Source organism: Balaenoptera borealis, assembly GCF_965194805.1.
Source record: "Balaenoptera borealis genome assembly, chromosome: X".
NCBI classification, from domain to species: domain Eukaryota; kingdom Metazoa; phylum Chordata; class Mammalia; order Artiodactyla; family Balaenopteridae; genus Balaenoptera; species Balaenoptera borealis.
In genome coordinates this window covers 54,267,558-54,287,311 of record NC_138881.1, presented here as the reverse complement: position 1 = coordinate 54,287,311, position 19,754 = coordinate 54,267,558, and the positions used below count along the sequence as shown (strand labels likewise).

Genomic DNA, 19,754 nt, shown 5'->3' with positions numbered 1-19,754 from the left:
TCTAGCCACGATCACCAGAGAAGAAAAAGAAGTAAAAGGAATCCAAGTGGGAAAGAAGTAAGGAACTTCCCTGTTAGTCTGTTGGTTAAGAATCCACCTTCCAATGCAGGGTACGTGGGTTTGATCCCTGGTCGGGGAACTAAGATCCCACATGCCACAGGGCAACTAAACACATGCACTGCAACTAATGAGCCAATGTGCCGCAACTAGAGAGCACACATGCTGAAACTACTGAGCCCACGTGCTCTAGGGCCACAACTCTAGCATGCCACAACTAGAGACAAGCCTGTGCGCCACAAAGAAGAGCCTGCACACCGCAACAAAAGATCCCACTTGCCAAACCTAAGACCCAGTGCAGCCAAATAAATAAATAAATATTTTAAAGAAAGGAAAAGAAAAGAAGTAAAACTGTCACTGTTTGCAGATGACATGATACTATACATAGAAAACCCTACAATTCCTAGCAGAAAATGATTAGAGCTTATCAATGAATTTGGTACTTTCAGGATACAAAATTAATACACAGAAACCTCTTGCATTCTGATACACCAACAACAAAAGAGAAATTCAGAAAACAACCCCATTTACCATTGCAACAAAAAGAATAAAATACCTAGGAATAAACCTACCTAAGGAGGCAAAAGACCTGTACTCAGAAAATCATAAGATACTGATGAACGAAATCAAAGATGACACAAACAGATGTAGAGATATACCATGTTCTTGGATTGGAAGAATCAGTATTGTCAAAATGACTATATACCCAAAGCAGTCTACAGATTCAATGCAATCCCTATCAAATTACCAATGGCATTTTTCACAGAATTGAACAAAAAAATTTACAATTTGTATGGAAACACAAAAGACCCTGAATAGCCAAAGCAATCTTGTGAAAGAAAAACGGACCTGGAGGAATCAGGCTCCCTGGTTTCATACTATACTACAAAGCTACAGTCATCAAAACAGTATGGTACTGGCACAAAAACAGAAATATAGATCAATGGAGCAGGATAGAAAGCACAGATATAAACCCATGCACCTATGGTCACCTTATCTATGACAAAGGAGGCAAGAATATACAATAGAGAAAGACAGCCTCTTCAATAAGTGGTGCTGGGAAAACTGGACAGCTACATGTAAAAGAATAAAATTAGAACACTCCCTAACACCATACACAAAAATAAACTCAAAATGGGTTAAACACCTAAATGTAAGGCCATACACTATAAAACTCTTAGAGGAAATTGTAGGCAGAACACCCTTTGACATAAAGCACAACAAGATCTTTTTTCATCCGTTTCCTAAAGTAATGAAAATAAAAACAAAAATAAACAAATCGGACCTAATTAAACTTAAAAGCTTTTGCACAACAAAGGAAAGCATAAAACAAAAAGACAACCCTCAGAATGAGAGAAAATACTGCAAAGAAAACAACCAACAAGGATTAATCTCCAAAATATAAAAACAGATCATGAAGCTCAATATCAAAAAAACAAACAATCCAGTCAAAAAATGGGTGGAAGATGTAAATAGACGTTTCTCCAAAGAAGACATACAGATGGCTAAAAAGCACCTGAAAAGATGCTCAATATCACTAATTATTAGAGAAATGCAAATCAAAACTACAATGAGGTATCACCTCACACCAGTCAGAATGGCCATCATCAAAAAATCTACAAACAACTAATGCTGGAAAGGGTGTGGAGAAAAGGGAACCCTCCTACTTTGTTGGTGGGAATGTAAACTGGTACAGCCAGTATGGAGAACAGTATGGAGGTACCTTAAAAAACTAAAAATAGAACTACCATATGATCCAGCAATCCCACTCCTGTGCATATATCCAGAGAAAACCATAATTTGAAAACATACATGCACCCCAATGTTCATTGCAGCACTATTTATAATAGCCAGGACATGGAAACAACCTAAGTGTCCTTTGATGGAGGAATGGGTAAAGAAGATGTAGTACATATATACAATGGAATATTATTCAGCCAAAGAAAAGAACAAAATAATGCCATTTGCCGTGACATGGATGAACCTAGAGATTGTCATACTGAGTGAAGTAAGTCAGAGAAATACAAACTGATATTGTTTATATGTGGAATCTTAAAAAATGGTACAAATGAACCTATTTACAAAACAGAAATAGAGTCACAGGTGTAGAAAACAAACTTATGGTTACCAAGGGGGAAGCGGGGGGAGAGATAAATTAGGAGATTGGGATTGACATATACACATTATGTCATATACACGTCATATATAAATGTGACATATACACGTTTGCAGTATATATAACATAGGTAACTAATAAGAACCTACTGTATAGCACAGGGAACTCTACTCAATGGTCTGTAACATCCTACATGTGGAAAGAATCTAAAAAAGAGTGGATATATGTATATGTATAACTGATTCACTTTGTTGTACAGCAGAAACTAACACAACACTGTAAATCAACTATACTCCAATAAAAATTAATTGAAAAAAAAGAAAAAATATCAGTTGCAATCATCACTATTTTGAAAAAAAAAAAAGTTAATATGTCCAAAACCACACACTTGATTCCCTACCCCCATAAAACTTGCTTCTCCCCCAGTCTTCTCATCTGAATAAATGTCATCACCATTCATCCACTTGCTCGGTCCTAAACCTAGGAATCATCATTGATTCCAATTTTTTCACACTGCCCAATTATGTAGAAAATCATCTAAATCTTAACGCCAAAGCAAATACAGAATCCAACTGTTTCTTAACACTTTCATCCAAGTCCAAACCAACATTATTTGTTGCCTTGGCTACTTCTGCAGTCACTTAGCATATCTCCTCATATCCACTCTTGCCCCATAAGGTCCATTGTCCACAGTTAAACCACAGTCATCCTTTTGAAATAGAATTCAAATAATATTTCTCAGACCAAAACCCTCCAGTGGCATCTCAACACACTTAAAATAAAATCCAAACTCCTTACCATGGTCTACAAGGCCCTTCATTATTTGCCAATTTCTGACCTCTAAGACTGGTATTTTTGTTATTCTTTGAGCATCCCATCTCTAAGACTTTGTCCTTGCTTTTCACTCAGCTTGGAACACTCTTTCCCCAGACCTTTTCATGGTTTGATTCCTCACATCATTCAGGTCACTGCTCAGATAGCACTGACTCAGAGAGGCCTTCCCTGACAATCCTATCCGAAATAGCTACTCCCCATCATACACTCCCTTTCCATATTTTATTTTTCTTCCTAGTGTTTATCAATACTTAAAATTATATTGTATGTTTGTCATTTGTTTATTTTTGCCTCTATTCACAATAATGATATGTATCCCTTGTTCACTCTCTCCTCTGTCATAGGTATATGACAGATCTCAAGATGAGATTAGGGCCCACTCTCTTCTCTTCTATTAAGGAAAAGATATGGAGACCAGAAAAAAATCTACTTAAAGCCAATGCCACACATGAAGGTGTCTGAAATATAGATTCCCATACCTCTTGTAATGTAAGCTAAGCTCAGAAAGCATAACAATTACAAGACTATTATTTCCCAAAACTATCAGGGACAAAATAACGTCAACAAGGAATACATACTTCCCTCATGTGAGACTAAACTCTGTCCTGGGAAAAATTAATGCTCTGTTTGGTAAGGTGTGCTTACTTCTTAGGTAACTAATGATGAAATTATCCATGGCTTTCACTGGTGGTGTGTATGAATTGGAATCAGAACACCCACCACTCACACAAAGGACCAGAGCCCACTCCTTTTCTTTTATGGTAGGCACAAGGCAGAAAATTTTTATTATCAACCAACCAAAGCCTGAGGTACTAGAATTTGCAAAACAAAAACAAGGGAAGGAGATTATAGAAAGGGTGGGACACCAGAACTAAAGATACAGTAAGTCCCCTACATACGAATGAGTTCCAGTCTGAGAGTGCATTTGTAAGTCCAATTTGTTTTTAAGTCCAACAAAGTTAGCCTAGGTACCCAACTAACACAATCGGCTATATAGTAATATACTGTACTATAATAGGTTTATCATACTTTCCACACAAATAATACATAACAAACAAACAAACAAATAAACATTTTTAATCTTACGGTACAGTACCTTGAAAAATACTGTAGTACAGTACAACAGCTGGTATACAGAGGCTGGCATCGAGTCAACAGGCAAAAAGAGTTACTGACTGGAGGAGGGAGGGGAGGTGGGAGATGGCAGAGCTGAAGGATCATCAGCACTAGGAGATGAAGGGCAAGATGCAATTTCACTCACGCCTGACATTGATGGAACGCACGTTAGCATCTTTGAAAGTTCATAACTTGAAGGTTCATATGTAGGGGACTTACTGTATTTCTAACATATTTCACATGAAGAAACTTGATCAAAGTCACAACTCAGGGTTTGAACTCAGAACCGTCCTCACTAAAGCTCATGCCCTTTCTACTGTATTCTAATCCCATTTCATTATTGATTGATAAGAGCCAAGATGCTTTAGTTGAAAGAGCAAAGAATTTTCAGTCAAAAACACCTTGTTCCAAACCCAGTTTTTTATTCCTTCTATCTTAATGACCTTAGACCTATCACTTTTTAAGTCTTAGTTGCATCATCCAAGAGGCAAGAATATCAGCTCTGTCTCATGGTGCCATTGTATTAAATGAAATAATGTATGAAATGAAAGGGTTTAACGTAACACAGGGCACATATTAGGTCCTTGATAAATGGACTACTACTAGTCTTACTACTATTTTCAAAATGTACCTGGCATAATAAATAGTATATATTATACAGTGATTTAATGGTAGTTAATGTTATTAAGGAGTTTGTTGTCAGAACAGAGGCTATGTTTATATCTTGATGTTGCTATTGCCTAACTGCATATCCTTAGGTAAGTCATTTAACCTCTCAGAGCCTGGAGATAGGTGTACCTCAAGATTCCTTTGAGGCTTAGATAATTCAGACAAAGTACTTAACATAGTTCTAGGCACTCAATGCTCAAAATTATAGCTATTACTGTTATTATCAGAATAATGCATTAAAAGACTTCAAAGTTTATGCCATACACAGTGGGAAGCTCTCGTGCGAGTTCTTGGGAATAGTAGTGATAAAGGAAGTGGGTGGATGCTTCTTCTCAATTCTTAAGTGTAGAGGCTCCCCAGCAGGAGTGACCTGACAACAAATGGTGTTTTGGTGTTGAAGATTGGTTTCTAGGTGGATCAGGTGGGGGGGACCACTGAGCTTAATGAGGCTAGTTTTCCATAGGTGGAAGGCTGGCATGAGGGAGATGAGGTTGTTAGAGGGAAGTGGTTGGATGCAGGTATGCATGGGGTTATGGCTGGAGAATCTTGAAGTCTTTTGAAATAAAGGGAGGCATAGTAATTCATGAAGGAGTCAAGAGGGAAGGGTCTCTCCTCCACCAGTGGGAGGAATTCAAATATGTTTGTGGGTAGAGTGGCTGGATACAGAGGAAAGGTGAATAATAAAGGTACCTGTGAGAGAGGGGTTAAAAATAAAGCATGGTCCATAGGGGACAGGGAAGGGGGAAGAGGCTCATGCTCTCCTCCTCTCCACCAAGAGGAAAGACCAGGATGGATGGAGAGAGAAATTTACTGGCATAAGGGAAAGTGGTGGAAGGACTTCATACCTAATAGCATCTGTTTTCTTGATGATAAGGATAGGGGTTCATTTTTCTGGACTGATAACTAGGTGCCAAAGTAGGGACTTTAGGGAAAATGTAGAAGTTTAGAATAGCTGTGCAGGGAAGATGGGAGGACCCTCTAATTGGGAAGGAAAGAAATTACTTCACTTAGTGCTTTAGAACAGTGGTATTCAAACTTGAGTTAGAATCACCCTAGAGAGCTTGTTAAAACACAGATTTCTGGGCCTAACACTGGAAATTTCTGATTCATTAGATATGGGTTGGGACTAGAGAATTTGCATTGAAAAAATAAGTTTCCAGGTAATGATGATTCTGCTGCCAGAGACCTGAGTGAGAGTTCTTGAATCCATTGAGTTTTCTGGCTGTATTACCATGAACAAACTCCTTGGCCACTCTATCTTGATTTCTCATCTGAAAGTTAAGGATGATAATCATAGTACCTATCTCATAAAGCTGTTATGAAAATTAAATTAGTTAAGACACATGAAGCACTTAGAACAGGGCCTGATAGTAACTTGGGAGAAATATGGAGTACTCAAGGATAGTTGGAAATCCAAGAAGACTGGGCAGTTATTTTTTCTGGCAACTTCTTCTCTTTGTCCTACCCCTATCTCTAAGTCCAGGCCCTAAAATTGCCTTCACCTCACTCCTAGGTGCTGACTGGTTTCTAGGGATATATCTGGAGAGACCTGCTCCCTGAACCTCAGTAGTAACTCTGCCTGTAGATTCTACACCTAAGCCTACATTCACTACCTCCTCTAGCCTGCCTGGTTTGCCTTGAGCTTTCTGACCTTTCCCATAAGAGGCCAACTTGCACCTCACTCTGAGTGGAAGCACAGCCAAAGCCCACAAAGCCCTGCTAGGGAGAGATCTTGAGAGATGGCTGGAAAGAATCTTAGGTCTAAACTCTCCCCTAGAGGAATCACTCTGAATCCATACAGGCTGGAGGCACACACTGAGGAAAATGACCTTAGCTGCCAACTCCAGGCTGGCAACATTATATAAGTGAAGATAAATGGGAAAGACTGTTATCTGGAGCCCTGGAGACTGACCTGACCCTTCACTGTGATTATTAGAAAACAATTCCTTATACTGAGTATAAATCTGTCTGCCTGTATATTCTACCCATATGGCCTCATTTTGTCCCCTTAAGATACAAATCTCATCAGTTCCTTCTACCCTGTGACAGCCCTTCAGATGTTGGCAGAAAGTGACCAAGTCCTCTTGAGTCTTCTCAGACCAAACATAGTGGTGGGTGATGACAGTGCAATGAGTGTCTGGATGTCTCACCAATGCTAAGGAGAATAAGAATTTTAGAACCTGCCCTCTGGACACTAGATATATCTCTTATATGATTATGAATCTTTTATATGATTGTGTATTCCTTAGTGTTGCCATTCTTTCTCCTATTATGTACTTATTAATTTATTTATTGTTTATTTATTTTTTGTGCCAGGCATATCATGCTGTGAATTCCTTTTGAAATTGAACTGACCTAAACAATCCTAATATTTTGCAGAAATGCTGCTTCAAAGCCCTATGGCCCTCATCCCGTAAGTAGAGTTTTAGAATGAAGTATCTAAATCTTTTTTTGCAACCCCAGTGATAGTTTTCTGTCCCCACAAGGCTGTCTGTAGGTGAGAAATAGCATGGTATACTAAAAAGAGCTTCAGGGTTGGCCTTAGAAAATTCGAGTTCAAATCTCAACACCTCTGCTTAGCAATTCTGTGCTCATTTGGATGTCACATAATGTTTTATATATCCAACTTATTTTTTTTTTATTTTTAAAATGGACGTAATAATCACCAGATCATGGAAGTGCTCTTGAAGGGTTAGTGAGATAACATATAAATTGCCTATCTCAGTGCCTGCATATAGTACACATCCAAGAGATGGTATTTCTGCCCTTTCCAATTAGTAAATTGGCATGGTAATAGTAATGGCACCTTCCCGTGGTTATAAAGATTGAATGAGATACCTGTGTAAAGAACTCCAGAGGACTATGCTACCTATTGTTTTAAAGTAATATTATTAGCAAATACATGTGTAGAAGAGTCAGAGTTGCACAGCCTTCTGGTCGGTGTGTGCTGAATTTCCAATCCTAGGCCTGAGAAGGTAGGGTGTAGAGAAAACACAGGAGTTTGCCTAATTGCCTCAGTCGAAATTGCATTCTCTCAGAGGAGGACTGAGTCAGGCAAAAACAAATAAAATTAGGAACTAGTGACAAGAATGTAGACTAATAAGGTTAGACTAACAATAAAAGGTAAGAAAATTAGGTAGGGGGAAAAGGTTGATAATTATAGTCCTCATTACCACTGTCATTCTAATAGATCTCAGTTATTGTGTCTGGAACTGGGTTCAGAAGTCTATAAATATTCCTCTCAAATCTTCCCAGCAAGCTTGTTTCTTTCCACATTTTATAGATAGGGAAACTGAATCTCTGAGAGGTTAAAGTACTTGTCTAAGATCACACAGCATGCAAATTTTTTTTAATTAATTAATTGATTTTATTTTATTTTTGGCTGTGTTGGGTCTTCGTTTCTGTGCGAGGGCTTTCGCTGCTTGCATCAAGCGGGGGCCACTCCTCATCGCGATGCGCGGGCCTCTCATTATCGTGGCCTCTCTTGTTGCGGAGCACAGGCTCCAGACGCGCAGGCTCAGCAGTTGTGGCTCACGGGCCCAGTTGCTCCGCGGCATGTGGGATCCTCCCAGACCAGAGCTCGAACCCGTGTCCCCTGCATCGGCAGGCAGACTCCCAGCCACTGCGCCACCAAGGAAGCCCCCAGCATGCAAATTTTAAGTGACAGATCTGGGATGCCAATTTAGACTCCAAAGCCACTCTATTGCTATGCCATGTCCTTACTCACTGGAGCAAGACAGCATGATGTAGCATGCCTAGAATCAGGTACTAGTTATAGTTCTGGATTAAGCTTGTACTTGCTGTGTGCCTCTGGGCAATTCAGTTAACTTGTCTGATCCAGAGTTGCCACATGTATAAAATAAGGAAAATAATACTTCTAAGAGTTGTTCTGTGGTATAAATGAGATTGTATGTATAAAGTGTTGTGAAGGCCCCAGCATCACCAACATTATGGAATGAGATACTGGAGAATATCCAGTGACACAATCTGAGAAAGAGGGGTTAGAGAAATAGAGGGAAACCAGGAGCCGAGTAGTGTTTTCCAACACAAGAAAGAATGTTTCCCAAAGAAAAGAGTGGCTAGCACTGGATAAAAACTGCAGATAAATAAGAAAATGAGTGAAAATGTTCCCTAAAATGTGGCAGTAAAAAAGGTCACTTGTGATCTCAGGGAAAGAACATTGGGCTGGAAGCCAGGTTGCAATAAATTGGGAAGCTAATGGAAAGTAAAGACATGGAAACAGTGAGTGGAGACTACTCTGGCCAGAAATTTGGCTGAAGAAGGAAGAGAGATGAGGCTGTTATTTTAGGAGGAGACAGTGGGGGAGATTTTATTTTGCAGTGGGAAGAATTCGAATATGTTTGTGGGGTAGAAGGTTTGGACATAAGGTGGAAGGTAAATAATAAAGATACCAGTGAGAGAGGACTTTTAAAATGAGGCATGGTTCTACTGAGTGAAGTAAGTCGAAAAGAGAAAGAGAAATATCATATGATATCGCTTATATGTGGAACCTAAAAAAAAAGCATACAAATGAACTTATCTACAAAACGGAAACAGAGTTACAGACGTAGAAAACAAATTTATGGTTACCTGGGGGAAAGGGGGGAGGGATAAACTGGGAGATACGGATTGACATATATACACTACTATATATAAAACAGATAACTAATAAGGACCTACTGTATAGCACAGGGAACTGTACTCAACACTTTCTAATGGCTTATATGGGAAAAGAATCTAAAAAAGAGTGGATATATGTATATGTATAACTGATTCACTTTGCTGTATAGCAGTAACTAATACAACATTGTAAATCCACTATACTCCAATAAACATTTTTTGAAAATAAAAAATAAAGTTAAAAAAAAAGAGAGACATGGTTCATAGGGAGCAGGGGAGGGGGAGCTCTTGAGCTCTTGAGGTTAGGGTTGTTGAAAGGCCCCTAATCCTGACCTTGAAGAATGTTCCCAACTTAGCTGGAAAGGACTTGTGTTTAAAAACTAAAAGGCAAAATAAATAAATAAATAAAAAATAAAAGGCAGCAGGGTTGTGTCAGGTGGGAGAGTACCCCCAGGCTAAAGGGTCCTCTTGCTGCCAGCTCACATTTCTTCATCTGTAGGGCTCTTTGGCTAAGTTCAACATATTCAAAGTCTTTCTGACCTCTCCCATTTTGTCCTTTACACCTGGTTCTCTAGTTAATTTATTTATTCCTCTGCTGTGTACCAGACTTCTTCCCAGACCTGTCACTTACTAGCTGTTTGACAATTGGGCAATCAGTCTATGCCTTAGTTTTCTTATCTCTAAATTGTGAATAAAACTAGGGTTTTATTCACAATTATAAGTAATTGTTACTTATACTTATTATTTAAGTACTTATACTTAATTATTACTTATACAATAATATAATTGTAATTATTAATTACAATTTAATCCTAGTTATAAGGATTAAATGAGCTAATATATGTAAAATATTGAGAAGAGTGCCTGGCAGATAGCAAGTGTTGCATAAGTGTTAGTTATTAAGTATTAGCTTATGATGCTTACCAATTAGTGGAAGGGAAAGGACAGACATTAAACAATCAAGGAAATTAATCAATTAAATTATTACAGATTACAATTCAGTGCCAGTAAGGAAATAAACAGAGTGCAGTGGACAGGGCAGGACTTGGATGAGTGAGGCTTATATGAGGATGTGACACTCTGCCATGAAGACACAAATCCTCCCTTGACACCACAGATCTTAACTTCAGCTCCACAATCTCTCCTGCTTCCATTCCCTCTCTCCCTGCTTCAGTCCCTGAAGCTTTTCAGTTCCTGCCAAAGGCGTGGCTTGGTCACTATTCACCCGCTCTTCCCCAACTCCTCCCCCACTCTCACTGTCAGGGGTGAAACTTTTTTGTGTAGCCACGCCTAGACACTCAAGTGGTCCAATAGCTGCTTCACGGGGGCGGAGAAGTAGGCGTAGCATGAAAAGAAAAGAGAATAGGTTCTTGCTGTTGTTGCTACACGTGGACGTGAAATGAGTCAGAGCAGAGCTTTGACTGTAACGAATTTCATCTACTGTGAGTGTAGTATGGAGACTGGGGGCTGAGAGGTGGGGGCTTGGTGGGATGTCTGGCCTGTGCTGAGGTACGTTTGTCCAGGAATTCCGTTACTGGAGCAAGATCCATCCATCCATTCATTTACAGGGTAAGTGTGGGAACACCCTCTGGCATGGCAAGGTGGCTTGGACCTGTGAGGCATAGAGATGAGAGTTCAGGATCAGGTTAGAATGACCCTGCTAAGGTGCTACAAAGTCAGAATGGCTGGGAAGGTGTCCTGTGGCTGTCTGTCTGCCCATCCATCTGTATCCAGAGAGTGCGGTGTAAGGTGCCATGGACCTGAGCTAATACCCTGATGGCTTTGGTGAGCCAGTTCCCCTGGGGTAGGCTTGTACTGGACCCTTATGGCCTCTGGGAACATGCCTGGACCTGCCCAACCACCCTGAGTATCTCCAGTTAGGAGATAAGGAAGAGAAAAGAGAAGGAGGCTAGGAGCTTAGGGGAGAGAGGGAGGAGTTGGATCAGATTTGTGAAGCATCCCGAGGGACGTTGAGCTGCTGGCCTACCCACTTGGCCCCTGGGCAAGTCGAGGCTTGTGTAAAGAGTTTGCAAGCTCTATTTGGGGGCTTTCAGTCTCACCCACCCGGCTGGGTTTCACTTGATCCCTCACTCCTGGAAACTGAGCCCAAGGCAGTGATATTTTGATCCTGCTTTACATCAAACATTGGCCAAAAGGCCGAGGCAGCTGTGAGAACTGGGGGGCAAGTAGAGACCCGCCAGAAACTAGGCTGGGGAAGCAGAGACTGCAAGGTCTTGTTTGGACAGGTGTTGGCAGTGCTGACCAGTATCACACCATTGCAGGGTGGCTAAGGCAGGAGAGTATGGGCATCTTCCCCTACATAACTCTCTTGTCCCCTCTTTCACCCCATCATACCTTCAATTCAACATAACAGACTCACTGAGCACCTACTCTGTGCCACCACTGTGTGAGACAGACAAATGGCTAAGACATAGTCTATGCCCACTGGGACCTCATCATGGGTATAAGAACAAATAAATATAACACAAGATAGCTTTAAAGGTCCAGTTAAAGTATGCTTTGGTATTGTCAGGTAAGGATCACATCTAGTTGAGCCAGAGTAAATCAGAAAGTGTTTTTTGATTGTTTGTTTTTTGACATTGTATCACCTTTCAGGGCTCCAGAGCCAGACTACTTGAGTTCAAATCCCATCCCTACCATTTATTAACTTGTGTGACATTGGACAAGCATAATTACTTTCCCCTGTCTGAATTCTGTTTTAATCTAGTCTAGAATGGAGATAATGATAGAGCTTACTTTATCAAGTTTTTGTGAGGCTTAAATTAGATAATCCATGTGAAATACTTGCACACACTTAGCACAGTGGCTGGACCAAAATAAGCACTCAATAAATGTTAACTATTATTATTATTTAAGATGGGCCATGAAACACAGATAGGATTTCAACAGGTGGAGGCAGGAGAGAAGGCAGTCCAAGCCAGAAGAAAAACAGGAACAACTGTTTGGAGGCAGGGAAGCTCAGGGCATGTGAAAAGAACACCAGCTGAACTGGATTTTAGAGTACAGTTACGTGGAAAGTGAAAGTTAAAGTTGCCATGGTAGATTGATGACAAACTGTGGAAGACTTTTGGATGCTAGATTTTCTGTTCAATTCGTCACACTGTGGAAAATCATTGAAAGTCTCTGAGCTAAAGAAAAAAGGTAAATCTGTGTTTCAGGAAGAATAATCTGGTAAACATGCATTAACTGAATTGGAATAGGAAAACATGAGATGTGGATAAACCAGATGCAGAGAGGGAATGAGACCCTGAACTGAGGTGGTGATTATGGGAATAGAAAGGAGGCAATGAATTTAACAATACATCACAGAAGTTGAATCTGCAGAATTTAGAAGTTGATAAATTATATGAGATTGAAAAGAGAAGAATGAGAGAATCACTATCTCTTGGAATTGGTTTAGACTTTAAAAGGTTGTGTATTCCAATCCCAATTCCATCCATTTCTGTGGATGGTACAAATAGAAAGGATATCTACTTTCTGAGTTAGACACAGCTTATTCAAGTCCTGGGTCTGCTACTTACCTGCTGTTTGTGATCCTAAGCATATTATTTATCCATCATTCCCAAACAGGATCAATACGATATCCATAGGGCATTTAGAAATATGTGTTGAGAGTGTGATTTTTTTGCACAAAGAATGAAGTACTACTGAATTTAGTACCAACCAGTTTGAGACAGCAAAGTATTGTTCTTCTCACCCACTTATTTATTTTATTTTTTTAGTATCTTTATTGGAGTATAATTGCTTTGCAATGGTGTGTTAGTTTCTGCTTTACAACAGAGTGAATCAGCTATACATTTACGTATATCCCCATATCTCCTCCTTCTTGCGTCTCCCTCCCACCCTCCCTATCCCACCCCTCTAGGTGGTCACAAAGCACCAAGCTGATCTCCCTGTGCTATGCAGCTGCTTCCCACTAGCTATCTATTTTACATTTGGTAGTGTCTATATGTCCATGCCACTCACTTACTTTGTCCCAGCTTACCCTTCCCCCTCCCCATGTCCTCAAGTCCATTCTCTATGTCGGCGTCTTTATTCCTGTCCTGTCCCTAGGTTCTTCATAACCTTTTTTTTAGATTCCATATATATGTGTTAGAATATGGTATTTGTTTTTCTCTTTCTGACTTACTTCACTCTGTATGACAGACCCTAGGTCCATCCACCTCACTACAAATAATTCAATTTTGTTTCTTTTTATGACTGAGTAATATTCCATTGTATATATGTGCCATATCTTCTTTATCCATTCATCTGTCGATGGACACTTAGGTTGCTTCCATGTCCTGGATATTGTAAATTGAGCTGCAATGAACATTGTGGTACATGACTCTTTTTGAATTATGGTTTTCTCAGGATATATGCCCAGTAGTGGGATTGCTGGGTCGTATGGTAGTTCTATTTTTAGTTTTTTAAGGAACCTCCATACTGTTCTCCATAGTGGCTGTATCAATTTACATTCCCACCAACAGTGCAAGAGGGTTCCCTTTTCTCCACACCCTTTCCAGCATTTATTGTGTGTAGATTTTTGATGATGGTCATTCTGACTGGTGTGAGGTGATACCTCATTGTAGTTTTGATTTGCATTTCTCTAATGATTACTGATGTTGAGCACCACCCGCTTATAATACCAGTAGTAACCCCAGTGAGAAATACTGAACGTCTCCAAAACTCAGTCTGAAGGGAGAATAGTAGACATGTCATAGTTTTGTTGGAAGGATTAAAAGAAATAATCCCTGTGAAGTATCTAGCACAATATCTGATGCATAGTAGGTAGAAAATTCATAGTAGGAAGTTCATGAATCATAATTTTCTTTCACCCCAATTGACTTCACCTTATAACATCTTTGCTAGTCTCTGCCTGAATACTTTCAAAGCGAGTGTACTTACAGATCTCTGAGAGAGTCAATTCCCTTCATAGAAAGCCTTGAGTCTGCAAAAGTTCTTCCTTTTGTTAAACTGAATTCAGTCTCCCTGTGGCTTCCAGAGGTTGTAGTCATTCTCCCTGGGGCCACTCAGAGAAGTCTGCTCAGTCTGCTCATTCTCTGCCATGATAGCTCCTCAGAGATCTGAAAACCAAGAAACAGATCCCCATTCATCTTTCATTCCCAGGTCAAACAGCCCAGCTCTTCCATCATTTCTCTTATAGCATGCTGTCAAGTCAAATAAGACTCTGAGGCTTTGAGCTATATAAGCTGGGGTGATGGTGGTACCTTCAAAGTGATCAGAAACACTGTAAAAGGAACAGGATGGGTGAATGTGACAAGTTCCTTTGTAAATTATTTCTTAAGTTCCCACTGTGTGCCAGGTACTTTCAAATCCATAATCCCACTGACTCCTCATCCCAACTAGGGACGGTCCAGGTCCTCTTGTCTTAATTGTACAGGTAGCCAAATAGGCTCAAAGAAAATGAAACTTGCTAGAGATCATTTAGTTAGTAAGTGTCTGAACAAAACTAGAAACCAGATTTTTGTTACTCCAAGGTCAGTATTGTTTTGTTTTGTTTTGTTTTCTAATTTTGGCAATGGGCCCTAAATTTGGAGACTTTGGATTCTAGTCCTGGCTCTGTGCTGACCAACTATGTGAATTGGGGGAAATTTTATTCCTTCTAGAGGGGCCTCAGTCTCCCCATATGGATCATCAAGGGAATGAGGTTAGGTTGTCTTGAAGAATCCTTTTGGGATTCCATGAGAATATGTTTTCAATTATCTGATGGTTTGAAGTTTTAGCCAGTTACCAAAGAGGAGAAAAAAAAATAAACCATAATGAAATGTGCTGTCATATGAGTACTGAGGTGTCTGTTACTCTATTTGAGGTGAGTTCAAGTAGATATGGATGGTATTTCTTTATTGGGTAACAGGCAGCTGGGACTAAGATGAGTTTTAAGCTCCCATCTACGATTCTGAAAATTGTTTTATAGAATGTGCATTTACATATGTAATCATAGGCTTCTTGTTGTATCAGTTTCATCTTTTCCCCACTACCCCGCCACCTTTCTTTTTCTTAGGCAGCCTAAAAAGTAAAAGGCAAGAAATGTTTTGGCATCAATATCTCATCCTGTACAGACAGGCTTCATTCTATGGACTGATTCTCCCATTCAGATTGGAAGGATAAGTAGCCCTTAGCTGTGCTTGCAAATGCTCATCAGTTTGTATATCTGTTTCTTTAGGATACTTCTGGCCTATGAGGAAGGGATAGTGTACATGATAGAATTTACATTGCTGTGGGAGAAAGGGCACTGTTCTTATTGACATCTTCAGAGAGATACAACTATTCTAGATAGTTGGTAAACTGGACAGGGTGGAGAGAATGTGGGGCAAGACCAAAGAACATTAATAAAAATCAGAAATGAGAGCACTTGACTGAGTTTTATCCAGTTCCTAGCCCTGTAAAGAAATCATACCATGAATCCAGTTTTCAGCTGGGAGAACTCAGTCAAAAGCATATCCTCTCTGGAAAGTCACCTAGTACTGCTGGCGATGTAACTAATTTTTGATGATACCACTAATTTCATTGTATCTTGTGGTGGTCGGTACATGAATGTGACTCACTTTGGCTAGGGACACTGTGGAACAAAAGCAGGGGTTTTGGGTATTGGTTGTTTGTCTGGCCTGTAGCCTCTCTCCAATGTCCTTTGTTCCCAAACTCTGGGTGGAATAGAAACAACAGTCATAGTAACCCCTCACATGTGTAGCACAATTTGGAGTTTCCGGAGCACTCTCACATACATTATCTCATTTTTCCCTTGAACATCATCCACGGTAGTTTCCGTACCTTTGCTCCCACTTGGGAAGACTGTTTCAGCAATCATTAAAGTGATATTTTCCTCTCATAATCAGCCCAGAGATTGATGGTCTTAATTATATCACCATATTCTTGGCTACACAGCTCTTTTCTCCCCTCCCTTTATCATTTTTTTTCAGCAGTTCCAGACACTAACTAAATATTTATATATTTTTTAGCTTTTTCTCTCCCTCAATTTAGTCTTTTAAGTTATGTTTGCCTTTTTTAGATTTGTGCTTTTTTGTTGTGGATGTGTGTGCTTCCACATGTTTTGAAGGAGAAAGATTTTAACTCACATGGTTAACATTTGCTTTTGGCTGAATTGAAATGATCCAACTGGATATTAATTCTATCTGTACAGTAACAATTGTTTTTAATAAAATTTTATTTATTTTTCTACTCCAGCATCTTTATTCTTGCTGAGCCATTATCTGTTGCTCTGTACACCAGAGTAAAGAACAAGGTAAATAGATGTGACTTCTTTAATTTTGCACAGCTTCCTTCATTCTCCTCTGTTGATATACTAATCCTGACATTACTGGACCAAATGTTGCTATCACTAACAGTTGAAATTCTTCAGCCACTTTGGAAATGGAAAGAGAAGCTTGTTAAAAACTGTAACAACCACCTGTGGTCTCTGAATTATTTCTATCCCATGCACATATTGTGATATGCTTGAATATTAAGACAATTTACTTTTGTCACATACCAACAAAATAATGTATTTCCAGTCTTGATGCTCCTTCACCTCCCTGTACCAACAGCTGACACTGTTGCTCACCTTTTACTTCTTAAAACTTTGTCCTGTACTGTCCCATCTGAGTTCTATTCTTTCTTCCCTGGATTCCCCTTCTTGGTTGCTGCTGACTAATCTTCCTCTTCCAGCTTCACATATGGATGTTCCTTAGTGTTTTGTCCTTGGCATTTTTCTTTGCTCATCTAAGCCTCTGCCATGATTTACCTAGGCCAATGGTGCTCTACCTTCTGAAGATTTTATTTAATTGGTCTAGGGAATAGGTATGTTTTAAAGTACCCCAGACGATTCTGATGTGCATCCACGAGCTGGTATTTTTATGAATTTGACTTATCTCTAGCCCCAACCTATGTTCCACATATTTTAATTGCCTGCTAGGCACCACAACTGACATGTTCCTTTGTCCCCTCAAACTTTCCATGCTTAAAACAATTTGAAAAACTGAGTGCATTGTCTCTTTTTTTCCTAACAAGCAACTCCCCTTTCACACTTTTTGTGCCCTGAGGTTCTCCTGGTTTCCCAGGCAGAAACCCTCAGTATCTTCTCTGACTTATGTCTTTCTCTTGGCTCTCACATCCATGTAATTGTAAGGTCCTATGGACTTACTTTGTAAGATCTGTATCTCCCACCATCACTTCCTTCTTGTTCTTATTGCTACCATCTTTGTCCTGGCCCTTGTCTCCTAGGGCTTGAGCAGAAACCCTGTCTAGCCATTCTTTAAAGCACAGATTAGTATTCAGAAAATACCTTTGTCCCAACCTAAAAGATTGCTGATGAAATAGTAAATTTAAGTGACAGCCTGGGAGGACCTTCATTCCCTATTTTAGAGTTCAATACTGCCTTGGAAAGCATGCCAAACTCATGAGTCTTAAATCACCTGTGAGTTCTGGCTTTATTTAATGCTAGTTAAATAAATTTAGAGGCATTTTATTTTCTTTAAGCCACAGTTTTTAAAATCTATGAATTGGTGATAATAATCCATGGCTTATTCTCAGGGTTACTGGAAGGAAATATTGAGCTAACTGATATGAAACCCTTTCAAACTGTGAAACCTTTCGCTCAGACAGAAGATTGTTACCATTATTTTGTAAATTTTTACCATTCACTCATCCAACAAATATTTATTTAGTGCCTATTGTATGCCAGGCACTGTTCTAAGCAGGGGGGATGAAGTAGTGACCACAACAGGGCTATGATCTCATGGTGCTCACATTCTAGTTGGGGTAGAATCAGGCAATAAAGAAGTAAATAAGTAAGATGTAGTGTGTGTCAGATGGTCACAAGTGCTACTGAGAAGAATGAAACAGGAGAAGGGATAGGGAATATGGAGGGAACTTGCAGTTTTGAAATAGTGGTCAAGAAGCCTCACTAAGAAGATAGTTTGTGATCAAAGAACTGAAGAAGATGAGGAAGGTAGTCATGTGGATATCTGGGGGAAAACATGCCTGAATAAGGGAACAGCGAGTGTTAAGGCCTTAAGGTAGAAGCATTTCCTGGTTAGTTTGAGGAAGAGCAAGGAGGTTGGCATGGCTGGAGTTAAGGGAGTAATAGGAAGAATAGTAGATCATGGAGTCAAAGAGGTGATGGGGCGGTAGGCAGATCATCTAAAACCTCATTGACCATTATAAGGACTTTAGTTTATTGAGTGAGGTGGAGAGACATCGATGGATTTTGAGGTTGGAAATGACATGATCTAACATGTTTTAAAAGAACCATTCCACCCTTAGCCCTTATAACTCTATCACCCATTCTTTCCAGAAAAAAAAAATGGGTAGGCCCCAGGTTACTCCCTCACCAAGTTCCCTCTGAATATGGGGGAACAGAAGGACTTTTTTCTGACTGCACCTTATATTCAGGTGAAACATACAAGAGCCAAAAAGAGCCCTTAAAACAATGATTTTCAAAGTTGGCTGCACATGAGAATCACCTGGTGAATTTTTAAAATTCCAAATACATCAGAATCTCAGGAATGTGACCCAGGTATAAGTGTTTTTTTGAAGCTCCCAAGGTGCAGCCTATACTGAGAACCACTAGTCAAAGAGATTGACCAAATCCTCATGGTATGATTGAGACCTTGAGTTTGGCAGTGGGGAGGATCATGCTTCTGATGGCAGAGCTGGACCTGGGACCACTCACCATTCTGAGGAATGCAGAATTCACAAATACTTGGGCAGGAGGAAGATAAGATGTTTGATAGTTTGGAAGCAGATAATGGGCAAGAGAAAGCTGGGATAGGAGTAACCCTGGGCCAGGCCAGGAAGGAGAAGGCTGAGAGCCAGCACCAAATGATAAAGCAACATCTGAATTATAGGCCAAGCATCTGGAAATGATGAGGGCACTGCACAGATTAGAAGCTTGATTTTCAAAGAAAGCACTGTTCTCACGGCCAGACTGAGCAACTACTTTGATTTTTGCCAGTCCTCTGCACGTGGGTGACTGGGTAGGCTCACAAGGAGAGGAATGGGCAGGGCATGGACCAGCTGCTGTCTTCCTCATCCTTTTTAATCCCACATCTCCTGCACTGCCCAGGAAAAGCAAATATCTTCCATGAAGTCCTGAGTTCTTAATTTAGACCTGTCATCTTGTTCTGCCCACCCGTCCTAGAGACAGAATGTTTCATCCCACAGGCATGTGCAAGTTGAGAAGAGCAGCAATCGTAAGCTGTGTCCAGAGGCAGCTGCACTGGCAGTAGTCTGAGTACCTAACATCCAGGAGAAACTTAGCCAACATCAACTTTTTAGGGCACAATGAGCTCATGTGGGGATTATTATTAATGTCAGCCTCATT

At 40.0% G+C, this 19,754-nt stretch overlaps 1 protein-coding gene across 8 annotated transcripts in view; it reads left to right on the top strand.

Annotated features, from left to right (window-relative positions):
• Nucleotides 1-19,754, top strand: part of EDA2R (ectodysplasin A2 receptor) — a 163,559-nt gene that overhangs the window by 65,431 nt on the left and 78,374 nt on the right. Inside the window, exons 1-2 of one of the 8 annotated variants that reach the window (XM_082376697.1) lie at nucleotides 6,586-10,981; nucleotides 16,619-16,676. The exons of 2 other annotated variants lie outside the window; for them this stretch is intronic. The gene's annotated coding sequence lies outside the window, so the exon portion shown is untranslated. Of the gene's footprint in view, nucleotides 1-6,585; nucleotides 10,982-16,618; nucleotides 16,677-19,754 lie in introns of those variants that run through there. 5 more of the 8 variants (XM_082376693.1, XM_082376696.1, XM_082376692.1 and 2 more) reach the window with 5 other exon arrangements.